A 20,918-nucleotide genomic window follows, 5' to 3' on the forward strand; every position below is an offset into this window, starting at 1 on the left:
GGATTGTGCAGCGTGATAGTATCACCCCCAACGGGAGGGGTATGGCCTCAGGGCAGCCGACGTGGATGATGGGGTAGCAGGAATCACTCAGAGACGATGCGGTGTAATTCAGGGTCTTTACTGGTGATAAAGATAGACCCTCCCGGAGTACTGGCTAGCGATCGGGGCCTGGTCAGTCCTTGAGCAGATGGGATCTCCCCTGGCCAGGCGGAGTTGTAGGCCTCCCAAACTGACTGTACTCTTCTGGCTACCTTGCTAGAGGCGGGTATAAGTAGCCCACGTCCCTGAGTGTACCGTGTGGTGCTCACCCGTATGGCCGGTGACTCGGGGCCTTCTAGTGGCGTCCGCTCCACGACGGCGGTGCTGGTCCCACGCGTGTGACCGTGCCTTCGGGTTTCTTGGCCAGAGGACCTGAAATCCCCTGCCGGGCGGTTTCTGCTGCTGGGTAAAGATTAGTCCCCACAGCCTCGGACTCCGGGTCCGGTGATAGCTTCTCAGTCAGGGCGAGCTCTGCAGCTGCCAGCCCCTGACTCCTTATAGCACTGCTCCCACAGAGCTCCTGATGTTCTTTTCCTATATCTGCTTCTCTTCTCTGTCTCTACTTCTTCTCTACTCTAACCCTGCCTCAGCCCTAGGTTTATATAGGGGAAGTTCTTCCCCTCCCAGGACTGGGCAGGAGGTGTGGCATGCACAGGATCCCTGACCAAGAGACCTCCCACCTGCTCTCAGACATAACATTGCTGTTACTGTGGAAACCAGACCCCTGGGGTGCCACATTCCCCCCTAGTGAAATTTAGTACTCCGGGACTAAACATATTTTTAGAAAAACATAACAAGGTATAAACAATAATAATAGTACAATAAGAAAAACATATAAAGAAGGTCACGGCGTGTCCGCAACCGGGTGCAGTTTTTGAAGCAAAGCAAGGTGTCCATTTCACCAAAACAGGGAGACGTAACCAGGTAGGGGTCTGTCCTGCCCCGAGTCCTTAACAGTCTTTAGTCCGTCCTGGGTTACGCTCCAACTATACACAAAGGATTCCCGGTAAATCCACCAAAGACTCCTGTAAATAACTAGAAACACAAAATTATAAACAAGCAACAATAACAGATAAACATTAATAAAATAACTTAAACACTTAGATCCTCCAACGTGCGGGTAACTGGCCTCTAGTGGCCCTAGTGGACCTACGGAGCTGACTGTCTAGCCCTGAACTACAGGGTGTAGGAGCAGTCAAGGGTAAACTGGGCAGCTGTCTACCGGCTCTTTGGCTCACTAGGGGTACGGCAGGCTCACTATAAGCAGAGGGTTGATCCTCCTGTTCTGCTTGTGTGGAGTCTTCTGCCTCCTGGACCGGCTGCTCTTCCGGCTCTACCTGTTGCTCCGTAGGCACTTGGGATGCTGGTTGGAGGAACGTGAGGACGGGTACCACAACTGCACCATTGACTTGAGTCCAGGACCGAGGGAAGTCTCCGAGCACAGTACTAACCATATCTTCCCTTTCCTCTACGGGTCGATGGTCTTCTTGTTCCTCTTCAGGGTTCCGTAGCTGTTCAGGACACTTCTTCAGGTGATCCCGGGATACAATGGCTATGGTCTCCCCTCCGTCTTTACTGATGGTACAGACTTTCGGGTTCTCGTGGCTTGAGGGCAGTACGGTGTACGGGTCCTTCTCCCACTGGTCGTCCAACTTGTGGAGCCGTCTTTTCCTCTTCAAGACCTGCTCTCCGGGTACCAGGGGAACAGCGGGAGCATACTGGTTGTAAGTTTTCTCTTGTCTTTCCCTAGCCTGACAGAGACTTCGCTCCACGCTCTCCTGTACCTTCCGGTACTGCTGCTGCCTCTCTGTGTCCCAGTCTGCCTCTGGTGAAGTGTCCTCGGGTGTCAGGACTCCCATTTCCAGGTCAACAGGTAACTTACCAGGTCTCGCCCTCATTAGGTAAGCCGGGGTACAGTTGGTGGAACCTACCGGGATGTGGTTGTATAGGTCCACCAGATCGGGCAGCTTCTCAGGCCACAGACTGCGTTCTTCCAGGGGCAACGTTTTCAGGAGATCCATTACCACCTGGTTCATTTTCTCACAAAGTCCATTAGTTTGCGGATGATAGGGTGTCGTCCTTATCTTCCGGCAGCCATACAGATTGCAGAATTCCTGGAAGACCTCCGCTTCAAAGGCAGGTCCCTGGTCCGTCAGCACTTGGTCCGGGTACCCGTGTGGGTGGCAGAAGTGCTGCTGGAAGGCTCTAGCTGCTGTTTGAGCCGTTAAGTCCTTAACGGGGACGACAACCAAGAACCGTGAGTAATGATCCACAATGGTTAACGCGTAGACGTAGCCACTTCTGCTTGGGGTCAGTTTTACATGATCCAAGGCTACCAGTTCCAACGGCTGCCGGGTGACGATGGACTGCAGGGGAGTCTTCTGGCTGGCACGGTCCTTCCTTCTTAGGTTGCACGGGCCACAGTCTCTGCACCACCTCTCGATGGTTCCCCTCATGCCTACCCAGTGGAACCGCCCACGCAGCAGGAACTCCAGCTTCTTCCATCCGAAGTGTCCAGCCCCGTCGTGGTATGCTTCCATCACCATGGCTGCGTCTCTCCGTGGCACCACTACTTGCCAGATTAGTTCATGCGTCCGGGAGTTAACCATTCTGCGGCACAACTTCCCCTTGTAAAGGAACAGTCGACTCTTCTCAGCCCACAGTTGCTTGGCTTCCTCCGGAGCGTCTGGGTCAAGGCGAGCCTCTGGCCGAGTCAGCATCTCCTTCACCAGCCGGACGGCAGGGTCACTGTCTTGCGTTTCCTCCCAGTTGTAGTGAGGCAAGGGGTTAAACGTAGTGGCTTGCTTACTCCTTACCCGATGGGAATACTGGATAGTCCCATGACGGTGGAACGCGGGGAGTTCGACTTCTTCCAGTCCCTCTGGATCTTCTCCTACGTCCGGTAGGTTTGGCATCCTGGACAGGGCGTCCGCGTTGGTATTGGAGCGTCCTGCCCGGTATTTGATTGTGAACTCGTAGTTGGACAGACGGGCCATCCATCTCTGCTCTAGGGCACCGAGTCTTGCCGTGTCCAGGTGTTTCAACGGGTTGTTATCCGTGTACACGGTGAACCGGGAAGAAGCGAGGTAGTGCTTAAAGCGTTCGGTGACTGCCCACACCACTGCCAGGAACTCTAGCTTAAATGAGCTGTAATTCTCAGGGTTTCTTTCGGTGGATCGCAGTTTTCGGCTAGCGTAAGCGATTACTCGTTCTTTCCCCTGCTGGATCTGGGACAGTACGGCTCCTAGCCCGATGTTACTTGCGTCGGTGTAGAGGATAAAGGGCTGGCTGTAATCAGGGTACGCCAGGATTTCATCCCCCGTGAGGGCCATCTTCAGCTGGCGGAAGGACTCTTCTTCTAACTTCTCCCATTTGAAGGGGGGCTTCTGGTTCTTGGCCTTCCGGGACTGGCCTATCAGGAGGTCCTGCATAGGAGCTGCCTTTTTGGTGAAACCGGGGATGAATCTGCGGTAATAGCCTACCAACCCGAGGAACTGCCGCACTTCCTTTACACTGGAGGGACTTGGCCATTCCTTAATTGCGGTGATCTTATCAGGGTCGGGAGCCACTCCGTCAGCGCTCACCACGTGTCCCAGGTACTGCACCTTTGGTTTCAAGAGGTGACACTTGGAGGGTTTTACCTTTAAGCCGTAGCTTGCCAGAGCTTCGAACACTTCCGCCAGGTGTTTCAGGTGGTCCTCATAAGTCTTGGAATATACGATGACATCGTCCAGGTACAACAGGACCGTCTCGAAGTTTCTGTGGCCCAGACAGCACTCCATTAATCGTTGGAAGGTTCCCGGTGCGTTGCAGAGTCCGAACGGCATACAGGTAAACTCGCTAAGTCCCATCGGGGTGGTGAATGCGGTCTTCTCCCGGTCCGCCTCTGCTACAGGAACCTGCCAGTACCCGCTAGTGAGATCCAAGGTAGAGAAGAAGTTAGCAGATCTTAAAGCAGCCAAAGACTCCTCTATCCTTGGTAAGGGGTACGCATCCTTGTGTGTGATACGGTTAATTTTCCGGTAATCTACACACATCCTCATGGTGTTGTCTTTCTTTTTGACTAAGACTAGTGGAGCTGCCCAGGGGCTACAGCTATCCCTGATCACCCCAGCCTCCTTCATGTCCCTAAGCATCCCCTTGGCGTGTTGGTAGTGTGCAGGGGGTACGGGTCGATACCTCTCTTTTATAGGAAGATGGTCTCCCGTGGGGATGTGGTGTTCTACCCCCTTGACTCGCCCGAAGTCTAACGGGTGTTTACTAAACACTCTCTCGTACTCTTGAACCACCCGATAGACTCCCTGTTTCTGGTGTGAGGGAGTGGAGTCAGTACCCAAATGTAGTTGCTGACACCAGTCCTCCATTGTTTCCTTAGAGCCGTTACCTTCCTCCGGGGAAGATGGAGGCAAGGGTTCTACGGACTGTATGGAATTTTGATTGATGGTATACAATTTGGCTAGCGTGGCATACCGGGGCAGGTACACTTCCCTCTTCCCGATATTTATTATGCGAACGGGCACCCTCCCATGGCGTACATTGACCACCCCCCGTGCTGTCAAAATGGTGGGCCTACTGTCTGAATAAACTGGTTCTACCATTGCCTGGTAATCTCTACCTCTCAGACCAATAGCAGCCCGGCACCAAATCATCATTTCACTTTTTGGGGGCATGGCAATAGGGAAAGGGTCACACATTCTTACGCTACCAATCTCACCACCGGAGAGTTCTATCTGTTGCCGTCGCATCAGTGCCCGGATCTCTTTCTGGAGCACTCGCTGCTGGCCGGAGCTGGCGTTCTTGGCAACCTGTTGTAAAAGGAAAATCACCTCTGCAAGACAATTTTCAATTACATTAGTACCTAGAGTTATCTTTGGGTGACTCTCGTGTTTGTCAATGTCTACAATGATCAGTCCCTGTGCTGCCAGTTCGACTCTACCGATTTTAATGGTCACCTCTTTAAATCCAATCTGTGGCACGGGCTGACCATTGCTGGCGATGATACTCAAGTCGTCGTCAGGGTAGCGGGTGATATCCGAGTCATTCCAGTACTGCTTGAAGAGCACGTACGGGATAGTGGTAACCTGTGACCCGGTGTCCAGTAGGGCACTCATGGGGATGCCATCCAGTACCACGGGCAAGACTGGACGCCCTCCCACATATTTGTCGCGCCAGTTCGATGGGCCTGATGATCTTTTTCCTGGGGTTTGGCCCTCTACCCCAGGTTGTGCCAGTTTAAAGGACAGTACCTTGCCATATGTCCGGGTTGATTGCAGCGGCGGCAGATGGGTTGTCCGTCCTCGTTGTATCGGTCGCTGGGTCTTCCTCTGGCCGGTGGGGTCCTCCTTGTTCGACGCCACGGGATGTCCTCCGGTCCGGATGCCAGCTGGATCTTCCCTGGAGTGGAAACCTGTAAAGACTGCACAGTTCGGGTTAGCGCGGCAACGCTTTTAGCTAGCTCTTGGACCTGATGGTGCAGGTCTGGAGCCGGGTCATTGTTCAAAGCCTGCGCATCAGCTCCCACAGGCCCTGCCGACAAGGGTGCCGCCTCCTGGTGGTAAGTGGTAGTGGGGCGTCTGTGGGTCACAACGCCACCTGGTGCCGGTTCTCGGAGCACCCGGATGGCTCTGTCCTTGAACTGTGCAAATCCCAGATGAGGGTCCTGTAAGGCCATTGCCCGCAACTGGGTTCGGTGGGCATTGCAATATAAACCCTCTATAAATTGTTCAGTCAACAGCCTGTCCTCGTCTCCCACGCCGTCAGGGTCGGTCTGCTTAATGGCTCTCAGGGCCTCTTGTAGGTTCAGGGCATAGTCCCTTATACTCTCATGTGCCCTCTGTTTGCACCCGTAGAATCTAAGCTTGATCTCGGCTGAGGTGCGGGTATCAAAGGTGTCCCTCAGCCGGGCTAGTATCTCTGCGACAGTCCTCCTCCCAGGTGGCCAGGACTTTACCTCCCTTTGGGCTGCCCCGGTTAATTGGGCCACCAGGATGCTCACTTTTTGCTCCTCTGTGAGGGGATACACCTGGAAGAGGCTATCCAACTTTTCTCTAAAGTCATGCAGGGTATGTGACTCCCCTGAGTACTGGGGTAGCCAGGCTGCCCCCGGGATATAGGGCATGGTGAAAGGCATGACCGCAACAGCGGTGGCGCTGGCGGGGGTTGAAGCGGTGAAGCTCTCCTCCGTATCCGACATCCTTCTCCCCCCTAGTGGACCGTGGCCTACCTTGCGATGATCCTCTTCCGTAGGCCGCGGCTCCGCAGTGGATCGTCAGGGTTGAGGACCTTCCGTCGCGCTCCTGTGACGTCGGCGTCTGCTGGGCTCCTTCCAGGACCTTACGCAACGTCCGGACGTGAGGCGGGGCTTCAGTTCTCGCGCGCTTTCGGAGTCCACGCCCCTCTTCTTCCCGCGCGGTGTCTTCAAGATGGCGTCCAACGGCGGGAAAACTCCACGGATGGCGGGAAGAAGACAGAAGATGGCGCCGGATGGCGGGAATCTTCACCACTGGTAAGTTTGAACAGTCTTTTTCAGGCACGCAGTACCCGGTGATTGCGGGCACGAGATCCTGCCGACTACGCCAAAAGTTGACGCACCCCTGGGCCTGTGTCGCGCAGCGTTGCGCACGCGGGAGCTTACCCGGAACCGGATCTGTTGAGGGTTGTAGTCTCGTGGCGGTGACCCGGTCCGTGCCCAGGGAGTCAGACTAAGTGGCGCTGTATTAGCGGTAGATGTTGGACGACTACGCCACCCGTTGAATGCAGCGAAGGAGCTGCCGCTGCAGGGCAGACCGCTGAGGCCGGTGGTAGGATTGTGCAGCGTGATAGTATCACCCCCAACGGGAGGGGTATGGCCTCAGGGCAGCCGACGTGGATGATGGGGTAGCAGGAATCACTCAGAGACGATGCGGTGTAATTCAGGGTCTTTACTGGTGATAAAGATAGACCCTCCCGGAGTACTGGCTAGCGATCGGGGCCTGGTCAGTCCTTGAGCAGATGGGATCTCCCCTGGCCAGGCGGAGTTGTAGGCCTCCCAAACTGACTGTACTCTTCTGGCTACCTTGCTAGAGGCGGGTATAAGTAGCCCACGTCCCTGAGTGTACCGTGTGGTGCTCACCCGTATGGCCGGTGACTCGGGGCCTTCTAGTGGCGTCCGCTCCACGACGGCGGTGCTGGTCCCACGCGTGTGACCGTGCCTTCGGGTTTCTTGGCCAGAGGACCTGAAATCCCCTGCCGGGCGGTTTCTGCTGCTGGGTAAAGATTAGTCCCCACAGCCTCGGACTCCGGGTCCGGTGATAGCTTCTCAGTCAGGGCGAGCTCTGCAGCTGCCAGCCCCTGACTCCTTATAGCACTGCTCCCACAGAGCTCCTGATGTTCTTTTCCTATATCTGCTTCTCTTCTCTGTCTCTACTTCTTCTCTACTCTAACCCTGCCTCAGCCCTAGGTTTATATAGGGGAAGTTCTTCCCCTCCCAGGACTGGGCAGGAGGTGTGGCATGCACAGGATCCCTGACCAAGAGACCTCCCACCTGCTCTCAGACATAACATTGCTGTTACTGTGGAAACCAGACCCCTGGGGTGCCACATACGCACTAGTCTGTGACCAATTCCTAAAGAAAGCTCTTACAATTTAGTAATTTTAAGATGTATGAGAAAACCTGGGAGAACCGTGAGGGGGATAAATCCATAGGAAGATATAAATATTATATAGGTGGGAATTCACAAACACTGGCGTTTCATTATCCAATCTTAAAGGGGTTGCCCGGTCTTAGGCTATAAGTCTGCTGTCACTCTGTGTGACTGCAGACTTTTAAATCCTCACATTGTGCGCACTGCACGCTGTGAGGATTCCACTGCGCTGGGAGCCGACGGCCATGTGACCACAAGTATGCGGTTTGCATACTTCCGGACACATTCCGACTAGACTGTATCTAGCATCAGCCTTTTGGTGGTGTGAACACTGTCTTACAGACTTGTTCACTGTGTGCATGGCCCATGTGTTTGTATTCAATTCAATTTTAATTTAGCATGCGTCTAGTCGGCATGTGACTGAGTGTATGCAAATGACATACTTGCGGTCACACAGCTGTCGTTCCCAGTGCCTGCACCGGAGAATCCTCACAGTGCACAGTGCACGCGATGTAAGGAATCACAAGTCTGCCGCCACATATTAGTGACAGCAGACTTGTAGCCTAAGGCCAGACAACCCCTTTAAACTAAGGCCCTCTTAAGTAGGAAACTCCTAATTGAATACATCTGGTGCATCTTGAGTTGTCCTTGTGCCACAAGCTGAAATCTATAAGCTGGCCTAGATGTCCCAGACGGAGAAGGGGGCTGGCTTCACCATTGACATAAGCAGACCGTCAGCCCCCTTCCCTACTCTGCTTTCATTACACAGGACTGTGATCGCACGCTGCCAGAAATGCATGTTTTGTTCCCTGTTCCCTTTTATACATTGGGGCACAGTTATTAATACTGTCTAATTTCTCAGTGTTTCACGCATTTTGTGAAATCTGGCTTAGTTTGTGCCAGAAGTTTGGGTAAAAATTTTGGTGCATTTTTGAATGCACGGTGTCACATTTAGGTTACGCCCTATTTTTAGTAAGTTAACACCCCATTTTCAGACAAGATGCATAACATGTCTAAAGCTGACCATAACCTGTTGGAGGAAAGCCAGGAGACCTATATAACCATCAGATGGTCGCCCGGTCTCATCAAAATCAGCCCATGATGATACAGAAAAATCTGTAATTCTGCTTCAGCAGGGACAAAAATCTTGTATAGATTACACGTTACATAAGGAGGTGGTTAATCATTAATGGGAATGGTCTTAAAGGTGTCTGCGTCATGTATAACACCTTGCTTGTCACGGTCAGGATGATTAGACATTACTCACCCATGTCTGGTCTGGTATCGCTGACAACCTAATTGTAGAGTTGACCATGCACATTAGACTCAGGGCAGCCAAGACGCCGATTTCGACAGGATCTTCTGACCATCTAATGTGGAAAAAGTGTTGAATTTCGAAGCCAGATTCTTTGTTCCTACCGGAGAGAAGCCGCCACCAGAGGTGTGTGGCCACAGCTCACTGTCCTCTCGCCCTTAAGATCATAAATGGTGCTTGGGAGGTTTAGATATTGGCCAACCGGCTATCGAATATGTAAGGTCGGAGTTGTATCCATAGATGGTTGTAAATGAATGGGGTTTCAGTAATCGCACCCATATTTATCTTATGTTTATAAGGATTGATCTGTGGTGATCTTAGTCTTGAGAATTTCAAACACTCACCAATCTCTCAACCAAGGAAATAAAATTGCTGAATATATCCTTGAGCGTTAAAAGAGTGGCGTATCACCAATGGAGGCAGACCAAGAGGACACAATAAGATCCGTGAGGTGGGTAGGCCCAGTGCTGGGCTCCACCATCTTGCCTAGTGATGGCAACTTCTCCTGATGTCTGGCGTATGTGTATGGCAAAAGATGGGAGGAATTGTATGCTGTGCCCACTCCTCACCTGGCAGGTGCCGACTGTTTTGCACAGCAGGCAAATGCCGGTGGCTGCTGTGATTAGAGCTAGCTCTGATCACAGCGGTTCAACCTTTTAGATGCTGTGATAAATAGTGACCACAGCATCTAAGTGGTTGTAATAGCGGGTCCTCTGTATATCTGTTGAGCCCCCATGAAAAGGGAACCCGGTGAATTGTTGTCATGACAGCCGGGGGGTACAATTTGGACCTTTGATATGGGACCCTAAAACAATGACCCTAGCTGGAATGATTGGTGGGTCTCCCAGTACCCAGACCCCCCACTGATCAAAACTAACGAACAAGGGCCAGGACATATCATACATGTTTTATATTTTAGTTACCCTTTTAATTATATTTTTTTCAAAATAAACTTAGGTGAAAATTCCTTTGAGGAACCAATTCTTTCTATTTTATGTCCTAGGTTTTGTCTAAAGCCGATATCGTTCTCATTCTTGATCTAGATTTGATGCAGGGGTCTGGATACTGCTGAAGGGTTTTTGCAGTAAGGTGTCTGTGTCCCTTTAAAGCAAGCTCAGGTTATTGCACCTGTTACGTCTGTGTCTGCGCCCCTCCCTGTTTCTAGATAAATACTGTGCTGCCACCACCGCTGCTGTTATCAGCTGATTCATGGATTTTCTATGCTGTTGTACACTCAAGAAGTGAGGTCAGTGTATGGGCACCTTATAACATGCGGTCCGCTCCATGTTTTGTGGGCTGGATTTACTAGGGTTGGCTGTATTGTCTAAAAAGAGGAACACTATGTATCTCATCCTACAGTTTATAACTTAACAAAGTGTACGTGCCGTAGAAGCAGCCCTATGCAAAAGTAGATTGTTTCCCTGTTGTTTATGATGTATGCTGATTTTGTAAGAAGATGTAAGTGTTGCCTACGTTCTCCCTTGAAGACACTTGTATTGTTATAATGCATTGGAATAGTGTAATGTGTTTAGTAATGTCCGTTATTAGTGATAGATTGTATTCAGCCCCGCAGCAGGGGGTTAACAGAGATGGTTAGGGTTAATAGTTGGGACTAGCCCAAAGTGGAAGGGGCTGATGTGAAGGGACTGAGGAAGTTTCCAGTCAGGAGGTAAGATAGGACCCAACGTGCAGTAGAAGCAGACCTATGGTCTAACCAGCGAGCCGGGCCGTATAAACCAGGTGTCCTTGAAGTGAAAGGAGACCATGGATAGCGTGATCCAGGGTAGAGACGAAGAAGAGATAGGTTTATCCAACTATCACCAATAAAGAGAAAAACACTGGCCTTGATAATGATAAAAAGTTGTCCTATTGATTGTAATATCATTAAAAATACTTTTTAGTGATGATTATGCTAAGGCAGAGTCGCCAACTTTACTTTTTTATTTTTTTTCTGGACTGCTTAGAAAAAAATGTAATTTGCATACGTGTGGCGACTAGATGGGTGCAGTCTCGCTCAATGAAAGTGTTTGAAACCAGGCTGAACACAGTCTAATCTGCATGTGACCGGAAGTATGCAAATCGCATTCATGTGGTCACATGACCTCCTGGTCTTGGCGCCGCCACAGGAGAATCCTCACAGTGCACAATGCGCGCGATCTGCAGTCACATAGAGTGACTGCCGTCTTGTAGCCTAAGGCCTGAAAACCCCTTTAAGGATCGCTCTTATGGGCTGTGGTTTAGGACAATGAATTTCTGACACTTGGGCATTTGCAAGTAAACTCTATTTTATATAACAATCGCAAAACCATGAGAGGAGAACAGAGAGCGGCTTGTCAGCAGCGCCGTGGTGCACAGGACATGCCTAGCCTAAATACATTTATTTCTCACTTCTACTAAGGAATAGGGGGGTGATTTAAGCCTGCGAGAAGCCCCCGCATGTTACACACGCTCAGCAGGCCGAATGCGAGAGCCAGTTGTCATGTGGAAGATGAAACACCTTTCGGAACCAAACAGAGACTCTTTGAAATAGTAAATTTCATTGCGCGCTGTTTTCAGCTTTTCTTGAGACGGTTCCAACATATCAGAGCAGAGTGAATTCAGGAAGAAGTCTACAGGGGAAAATCTATTCATTTATCAGATTTATTCTTTATTCTATTTTTTATTTATTATATATTTGTTCAGCTTTATAGCGGTCAAAACTTCCCTTTTCCAATACAGAGTTCCAAATCCCCAGTGTAAACACTTATTGAGTAAATTCTGCCTGCAGTTGTCGCTCGGTGGGACACTTTGTGGCTTTCCATAGACTGTTTTATTAATGAGTTTAAGGGGATGTCCACTTCAAAGAAGAAGATCTTGAAATTTGCTTGTAAAGTAATACTGTTTGTAGTGTTGTTGGTCCTGGCAACTCCAAGTCAAGCATGTGCTTGGCACAAGAGAGCATTTCCTATGTTGGCACACCATCGGAGCCTGGCGTGAAGGGGGCTGGCTGGCTGCTCATTTCGAAAGTCTTTGCATCTGCTATGATGAAGGAGGCTGGCTTTGCTATTGAAATGAACCACTCAGCCAGCCCCCGTCACACAGCACTCCTCTCCACTTTGTGAATGCTTTAGAGTCATAATTAGAATTTTTCTTCACCCAAAGCAAAAATTAAATTTGATGTCCAAGCCTTGAAATGTAACCTGTCTGATCCGGAGCAGCTTGTTGGTATCGTACCAGGCGCACAACCCACCAGCACCTTTACCAACTACATCAATGGGTTAAAGGTTTGAGACGGACTTTTACCTAAGTTACGTCAAGACTGTATTGATCACTCACAATGTGCATGGATGTGGGATAAACTTTCCCAGTAATTTGCAATCTCCAGCGGGTAGAACTTTCCCGGAGTGCTGACATTGCGCAAAATATCCAAATATATTTCAAGTTTAGTTTTACTGCAAAGAAAAAGAAAACGTTCATACTGTAAACACGACGTTCCCCGTATTCCAGCCTGCCCTGATAACATATGAAAGATATGTGTAATAATATTACAAGAATTCTGCCCTATTCCCAAGGTGACTGTATCGGCCCGTCCTTGTTCTCTCCTGGCCATATGCCATCATACGTGCTCACATTGTGTCCTGTTCTGATTTTTCCATTTCTCGGTTCATGTAGATTACACCAGCCTCTTTATAAAAAAAATAATAATAATATGACAACAATAAACACAACTCAATTCTGCCGTCAGCAAGAAAATACAAAAGCAATTTCAGGTTTTTAAAGGGAACATGCCATGAGTTTAATGCTGTCCGAGCCAGCTGCGTTGTTGCAGCCGGGGATGTTTTATTTGCTGTGGCATTTCAGAGAAATACTTTGAAGAGTCTGTAGGGAACCGTGTGTCTCATCTCCTTTCTTAGATCTTGTGTCTCATCTCCTTTCTTAGGTCTTGTGTCTCATCTCCTTTCTTAGGTCTTGTGTCTCATCTTCTCCCTTTAGGTCTTGTGTCTCATCTTCTCCCTTTAGGTCTTGTGTCTCGTCTTCTCCCTTTAGGTCTTGTGTCTCGTCTTCTCCCTTTAGGTCTTGTGTCTCGTCTTCTCCCTTTAGGTCTTGTGCATCGTCTTCTCCCTTTAGGTCTTGTGTCTTGTCTTTTCCCTTAGGTCTAGTGTTTCATCTTCTCCCTTAGGTCTTGTGTCTCGTCTTCTCCCTTTTGGTCTTGCCTCTCGTCTTCTCCCTTAGGTCTTGTGTCTCGTCTTCTCCCTTAGGTCTTGTGCATCGTCTTCTCCCTTTAGGTCTTGTGCATCGTCTTCTCCCTTAGGTCTTGTGCATCGTCTTCTCCCTTAGGTCTTGTGTCTCGTCTTCTCCCTTAGGTCTTGTGTCTCGTCTTCTCCCTTAGGTCTTGTGTCTCGTCTTCTCCCTTAGGTCTTGTGTCTCGTCTTCTCCCTTAGGTCTTGTGTCTCGTCTTCTCCCTTAGGTCTTGTGCATCGTCTTCTCCCTTAGGTCTTGTGTCTCGTCTTCTCCCTTAGGTCTTGTGTCTCGTCTTCTCCCTTAGATCTTGTGTCTCGTCTTCTCCCTTAGGTCTTGTGTCTCGTCTTCTCCCTTAGGTCTTGTGCATCGTCTTCTCCCTTAGGTCTTGTGCATCGTCTTCTCCCTTAGGTCTTGTGCATCGTCTTCTCCCTTAGGTCTTGTGCATCGTCTTCTCCCTTAGGTCTTGAGCATCGTCTTCTCCATTAGGTCTTGTGTCTCGTCTTCTCCCTTAGGTCTCTCCTTTATGTACAGTTTTTCAAAGTCTGTTTTTGCTGAAAAGCCGCAACCTTTTAGCGTAAAACAATAACGCAGGCAGCGTCTGATTCATGCTGCTCGTGGTTCAGGCAGCATAAACCTCATCACTGGTTCCTTTTAAAGCACTTGTTCAGTAGATAAAAAAATATTTTTAAAAGGGTTCTGACTTTTATAAAAATTAAGAAAATAATCAATTCTGACACTGTTATCCTAGCAGCTCCTGTTACAACATGACTTGAGTCTTTTTGCTGAGTTTTTGGAGCAGAAACTGAGCAAAAGTTTTTGAGGAGTTTTGAATTTTTGGAGAGGATTTGGAGATTTTTCATTCCGTTTCTGCTCCAAAAACTCCTCAAAAAAACTTTCTGTGCCCATAACCTTACCTGGTTTCCGCTGATATCTACTTCCTGGTCTCCTGTTGATAAAGCGGAAATGCCAGCTCAGCCAACCAGTTGCCAAGGCATGCCACTGCTATGGCCAATGATTGACTGAACTGGAGTTTCTGGTGTGGCCAGGAAACAGAGACCAACGGGAATCGGGAAAGTGTTGAAACTGGAACTGTAAAGGGAAACATTTAAGGTAAATATTGACTCTTATTTTAAACTAATATAGAAGCCCTTTTATTATCATTTTTTATTAATATTTTTCATTTTTTTACTAGAAAACCCTCTTTAAAGTGAAGTTCTCCTTATGGAGCCACGTTAAGGAATAGATGTGCGAATTGCAAAAATTAAATGACAATTGCCTATCTATAATAATAATATGACTCTCTTTGGCTACAACCAGGCCAACTTGATAAAGGTCTGCTGGATTTTGAGGAAGGACAAATCAGCCGGCACTAAATGCATTCTGCAAGCCCGTAGGCTAAAGTCTTTCTGCAGAATTCCACCATCAGGGTATCATCAGAACTGTCTTACAGCTTTGAAGGCCGACATTTTTTTGCGAAAAGGGTCTTCTAAAATGAAGATGATCACAGGAAGTCCTGGTACTGTTGACCAGTCCTCCCTCGTGAATGGGGCTTGGCTTTTGTGCGCTGCAGTACCGGCCACAACCACAAACTAATGTGTGGCGCTGTGTTTGGTAAACAAGGTGATGAACGCTTTATTCAGGTGATCTGCAGAGGTGCTAGGAGTCCACCAATCAATCTCTGAAAGTTTAAGGTTTAAGCTCTTCGAAGAAAAATAGTTTGTGGGTTGATACATATCATCTGATGACTCTGATTTCCTGATCTATTTCAGAAACCAACTCCTAAAATTAAATGTCTGTGTATATTTTTAACTGGGAGAAACAGGTGTGTGGCGCCCTGATATGTCTTCCTGTATATGGAGAGTATTAGGTTTGGGGATATAGCAGTAAGTCATCAGCTACATTACGTCATGTGTCTTGTCTGGACGTATCACACATCCATCTCCAATTCACATGCTAGAAAGATAACGTAACCCTGTAATTAATCATCTGGACATCTAATTTGGCTTTTTATAGTGATTATCTAGGAATCCCAAAAGTTTTTTTATTTGTATTTTTTTTCTATGTGAAAACACTAGTGGGTTCCACTTCTCCAACTATGGAGCTTCAGGTCCATCTATGAGGCCTCCTGATACTTCTGAAATGACAATATGGATTATATGAATCCCCACCCTGTACCCTTAGAACTGGTTTGGTTGGTTCATGGGTCTCTTATATTTACGGATAAACAGGATCACCTCTGGATTATAAGACAGTCGTCATGTTACATCATCAAGGGTTTCCGTAAGTCTGGCTCCAGCAGGTTCTTACAAGGGATATATACACCAATTATTCCACATGTGGCTTATTACCTTATTTATCTCTTGGCCGTCCTTACTTAGCTGTACACTATGGCCGGGGGGTCCATGTCGTAGATCATTTACATATATGTTAATTCATCTAAGCTTTTAAAGGGAATCTGTCACATTGAAAATGGTATTTGATACCATGCGCCATTATGTTAAAGAGTAAAAAGAGCTGAACGGATTGATATATAGATTTGTGGGAAAAGGTTTAGTAAAAATTGCATTTTATTCATTTTAATGAATTCCAGTTCTTTCTGAGCTTAGGAGTCCAGTAGGCGGTCCTAATCACTGATTGACAGCTTTCTAAATACAGAAATAGCTGGCAGTCACTATATAGACCCACGCACTGTACTCCTAAGCACCGAAAAGTGTATCCCGTAGGACTAAATATATTGATAGCTGTGATTTGCTAAGTAGAACCGCCCACTGGACTCCTAATCTGAGAAAGAGCAGGGATCTCAAAGGGTAAAACACAAATGATGCCGAATCTTTTTCGAGCAGCTTCTGCTGCATAATTAGATAAAACTGCATGTCCGATGTGGTAGATTAATGTGGAGTGTAAAGAAGTCACAAATACATTCCTGTATTGTACTTTTTTCTTTAGATGTGACTCGAGAAGAAACTCTCAAAACGAGTACATCTAAAATTCAACAACTTTTGCAGATACTTTTGTTCATTTTTTTTTGTATGCCGATTTTTTTTCTTCTCTCAGTAGACATTTACGGCATATCTACAGGATTGAGAGCCTAGATTGGGTGCCCCATCCTGCCCGGTCCCACTTAACATGTGGCTATTCCATTAAAGGGGTTGTCCCGGACTATGTCCTATCCTTAGGATGGGTCATCAATGTCTGATCAGTGCGGGTATGACACTCGGCACCCTCGCCGATCGGCTATTACTGGTTGCAGCAGCTGGAACTGCTCAGTTATGGAGCTGTACGGCACAGCTCCATCAACTGTATAGTGGCCACGGCCTGGTACTGCACATCCGCAACCTATTGAAATCAATAAGGGGTAGATATGCAGTACCCGGACACGGCCACTATTCTGTCGACGAAGCTGTGCAGTGCAGCTCCGTAACTCAGCTGTTCCAGGTGCTGTCGACACCGGAAACAGCTGATCGGCGGGAGTGTCACACCCCCACTGATCAGACATTGATGACCAATACTAAGGATAGGACATAGTCCTTTATTTAAATGGATTTAGGATCACAGATATTAAAGTGTTGAAAAAAAAAAAAGAATATTCTTTCATTTCCAAGAGAAGGAAAGTGCATTTTACCTCTGTTGTTGTTTTGCGTGTTTAATTATTGTTTTTTATCTCTTTTGTACATTGTGGTCACACTGTCAATATTGACACTATTATGGCATTTGGCATTCAGTGTAATTACCCGTCACGTGAGTTCATCACATGCGGTGAACGCTGGCAGTGCCCATGGATAAACATTGTCTCTCAATGCTCAGGAGTGAACTGAAAATTTAAAGGGATTGTCTCATCTTCCTGCTCGCTGTGCACTCCTGCTTGATTGATAGTCCAGACCAGCGGCTTTATCAAGCCCTCAGCCCAAACAGAGCATGATCCAATGCTGCAACCCAAGGCAGTTTATCTTCTACAGCATCAGAAGAGCTCTGAAGCAAACAGTGAGCTCCTGCGACCCAGGGATACAGGGCTGCTATACTGGAGAGAGCTTGTAAGCACTGCATATGTTATTCAGTTGCCTAAGCAATCAGCTGTAAACTCTAAAAATATAAATCCCTCCTTTCTTGAGAATGGAGAGGATTTTTAATATCGAGTAAATTCCGCTAATTCCAGGCACAGTCTACAAACAAGTGTAGTGCTTTTTTATTGGAAATCTCAGATCTTTAGGCTATGTGCACATGTTGCGTTTTTTCTGCACAGAAAATCCGCAGCATTTTGCAGTACAGGCAAAGTGAATCAGATTTCTGAAATCTCATAGACTTGTTGCTTATTTTTTCCTTGCAAATTTGTAGCAGAATCAAATCTGCAACACGTCAGTTGTTGCAGCAATTTTCACCCATACTAATGAGTGCGGAAAAGTACAAAACAATAATGTGCACATTTTACTATTTTTCCTGCCAACACAACTTATGCACATTGCCTTAGTGTCACAGGTTTACCGTGACAGAGAGGTTCCAGAAGACCGCAGCATCTGATTACACGTACTCCTGCACTGATCAGAAGCACTTCTTCATATTAAATAGTGCAGGTTTCTGTTGGCAGTGCAGGGGTTAATTGGTTCAGCTTGGAGGAGTGTCTGTAACTTCCCAGCTTGGATGATCTCAGCTGTTCAGTATTGGCCACTCCCTCTCCTATATATACTCGCCTCTGACAATCTGGATTGCCAGTGTTAGTTTTTCATACTACCTGTTGTGGAGTAGAGGTGTCGGTTGTCGGTAGCGGTGTTTGGAGTGTTGATCTGTGACTGTTGCTTGGTGTTTCGGTTGTGTGCAAATCCTCATCCTCTCCAATTTGGTTTTTGTTCCCTTTCTCCCCGGTGTTCCCCTTTGTTGTCTGTGAGTTCATATTTTTATGATTTGGTATTTTTAGTTATCCCTGAAAGCCCTTCATTGTTTGCCTGGTTTGTGTATATTCATACACTATTACTCCACTTCCCTTGGTGGGGGAGGGAGACAGATATAGGGCTGATTCAGGAGTTCAGCAAGGCACGTGGCCCCGGCATCTTCACCATTAGAAGTAATCCGGGAAGCAGGAATAGTTAGAGGGCCACTAGCGTTAGGGACAGGGAAGGAGCCCCTGGTCCCGAGAGGTCCGACAACAGAGTTGTGACACTTAGACTTTCTTAGAATGGTTGCTCTTTAACCACAATGAATAGAGCCATGATCTTTGTCGTATCCCCAAGCAAAGATGTAATAAAATGTAGCGATCGTTCAGTATTAATTCTCATATTATTATAAATAATGTTCTATGGGAGACCGATCTCATGGTAAATTTCCCATCTCCTGCTAATACCATTATCGTTACTTTGTATCTGCTAAGTAGGAAACCGGCCGAGTCTCCGAATGTTCTGCACTAGCAGTTTTGTTGGTCGTTTATAAATGTTAAGGTCATTTCCGCAGACTCGTGGTGAATTGTAAAGATGTCATCCTGACTTAAAAGGCAAAAGCTGTCAAAATCATTGCTACTGTACGCGGCGGTATGACAGATGGGGCTAGACAAGAGAACAGATATAGATTACATAATGAAAACACCTAGATGGGGCTGGAGGAACAGAACAGAGCAAACCCAAGAACAGAGCCGATCAATATTCATCAATAATTCCTTATAAATAAATATGTCAGTCAGTGCAGAGTCCATGCCATCATGTCAGACTGAAAGCCAATATATGGAATCGGAAGTTCATCAGTGGTGTCATTACATAGCACAAATGAGAAAAACACAAATCTGAACACCCCCAACACAAGTCTTGCTCCCACCATCCCATTTTCTAGAGTATATTATAACTTCAATGGAAACATCATTCTTGTGTAAGTTCCTCTAAAAATGGGTAGGAGATAAACTTGGAATGGGTTCCTATAGGAGCCACAGATCAGTCAAATGGGCTACCATTGTGGTAATATTTGGGGTTTTGTTCAGCTCTACGGATATTTGCTGCTAAAGGCAGGAGTTGGAGCATAATGAATCTAAAAAGTGAATCTGTTATTGTTATGTTCTGCTACCAGAGCTAAGGAAAGAGAGGAGATCTGTCCCTATGATAGAACTCAGCTTAATCCCTACGATGTAACAGGGGACCTGATCCTGCGATCAGACCTGCTAAAGTCCTAAGCTAGTCTGTACGGAGACCTATAGATGTGGGGAGGGAATCCCTACAAGTACTAAGGACTGGGAGGAATATGGGACACCTCCTAACAGAAATAGTAGCAGACAGACGAACAAACAAAATATATAGAACATAGAGGTCAGTAGACCAAGCAAACTAACAGAGTTAGATACAGAGCACAGGCTAGCTAGAAAGTAGATATACAATGAAGTCCAGCAAAGCCAGAAGGGCGGAGCAGGATTAAATAGGCCAACAATGTCATGTGACCAGCAAAGGAAGAAAAAACCTAACAGCAAGGTTCTAACAGTTATTATGATTTTACCACTGAGAGCAGTGTAATGACTGAGTAGGTCGTAGTTCAACAATAAAAATGATACCTGTCTTGTACTAATCCGATGTGCCAGTCCTGAGAAATAAAGCTTTGAAACTTCATGCAATTTATCCTGGAAGTGCACTGGGGGCGTGTCAGTGCACTCAGTTATCAACACGCCCTCACTGCTCTTCCAAGTTAATTTGTATGTGGTTTCAAAGATTGATTTCTCAGCGCTGGCACATCGGATTACTACAAGACTGGTGTCATTTTATTGCTGTACTAAAGATCTATACAGCCATACCACTAGTTTTAGTAGTAGAATCATCTCGACAGATTCCTTTAAGGCCCCTTTTAAATAATTTTTTGTCCTAGAATAGGCAGAACATAGGAGGCTAATATTATGCAACATATAGGACCAGAGCTGACATCAGGGCAGTACAGATGGTATTGACCTCAAGGGCCTGGTAAGTATGTGGCCCCTCTGTCGCTGGCCACTCTATCATAACAGTAAGTTAACATTTTGTTACGTGAGCCCTGCAGCCAATCAACAGATTCTGCATGCTCTCTTCTTCCACTTGTCTGAGGTTCGTACAAAGGAAATAAATGCGCAGCAGCCCAATAGCGACTGCTGACTGGCTGCAAGGCTCACGTCACATTACAATGCCATGGGAGCGACGGGAGACCCAGCACAGACATCGCTGGTATAGAGATGAAGCCCCACCCCTTCTTCTTGTAGAAAGGCGGAGACCCAGGCCCTACTTCTTGTAGCGAGGCGGAGACCCAGCCCCTGCTTCTTGTAGCGAGGCGGAGACCCAGCCCCTGCTTCTTGTAGCGAGGCGGAGACCCAGCCCCTGCTTCTTGTGGCGAGGCGGAGACCCAGCCCCTGCTTCTTGTGGCGAGGCGGAGACCCAGCCCCTGCTTCTTGTGGCGAGGCGGAGACCCAGCCCCTGCTTCTTGTGGCGAGGCGGAGACCCAGCCCCTGCTTCTTGTGGCGAGGCGGAGACCCAGCCCCTGCTTCTTGTGGCGAGGCGGAGACCCAGCCCCTGCTTCTTGTGGCGAGGCGGAGACCCAGCCCCTGCTTCTTGTGGCGAGGCGGAGACCCAGCCCCTGCTTCTTGTGGCGAGGCGGAGACCCAGCCCCTGCTTCTTGTGGCGAGGCGGAGACCCAGCCCCTGCTTCTTGTGGCGAGGCGGAGACCCAGCCCCTGCTTCTTGTGGCGAGGCGGAGACCCAGCCCCTGCTTCTTGTGGCGAGGCGGAGACCCAGCCCC

At 47.9% G+C, this 20,918-nt stretch overlaps 1 protein-coding gene across 12 annotated transcripts in view; it reads left to right on the top strand.

Moving 5' to 3' along the window:
* Positions 1-20,918, top strand: part of KIAA1217 (KIAA1217 ortholog) — a 456,094-nt gene that overhangs the window by 335,605 nt on the left and 99,571 nt on the right. Inside the window, exon 1 of one of the 12 annotated variants that reach the window (XM_073677517.1) lies at positions 10,127-10,222. The exons of the other annotated variants lie outside the window; for them this stretch is intronic. The gene's annotated coding sequence lies outside the window, so the exon portion shown is untranslated. Of the gene's footprint in view, positions 1-10,126; positions 10,223-20,918 lie in introns of those variants that run through there. 12 annotated transcript variants of the gene reach the window in all.

The sequence above is a fragment of the Phyllobates terribilis genome, unplaced genomic scaffold (genome assembly GCF_046119375.1).
Source record: "Phyllobates terribilis strain yellow unplaced genomic scaffold, ASM4611937v1 Scaffold_4__5_contigs__length_816908805, whole genome shotgun sequence".
NCBI classification, from domain to species: Eukaryota; Metazoa; Chordata; class Amphibia; order Anura; family Dendrobatidae; genus Phyllobates; species Phyllobates terribilis.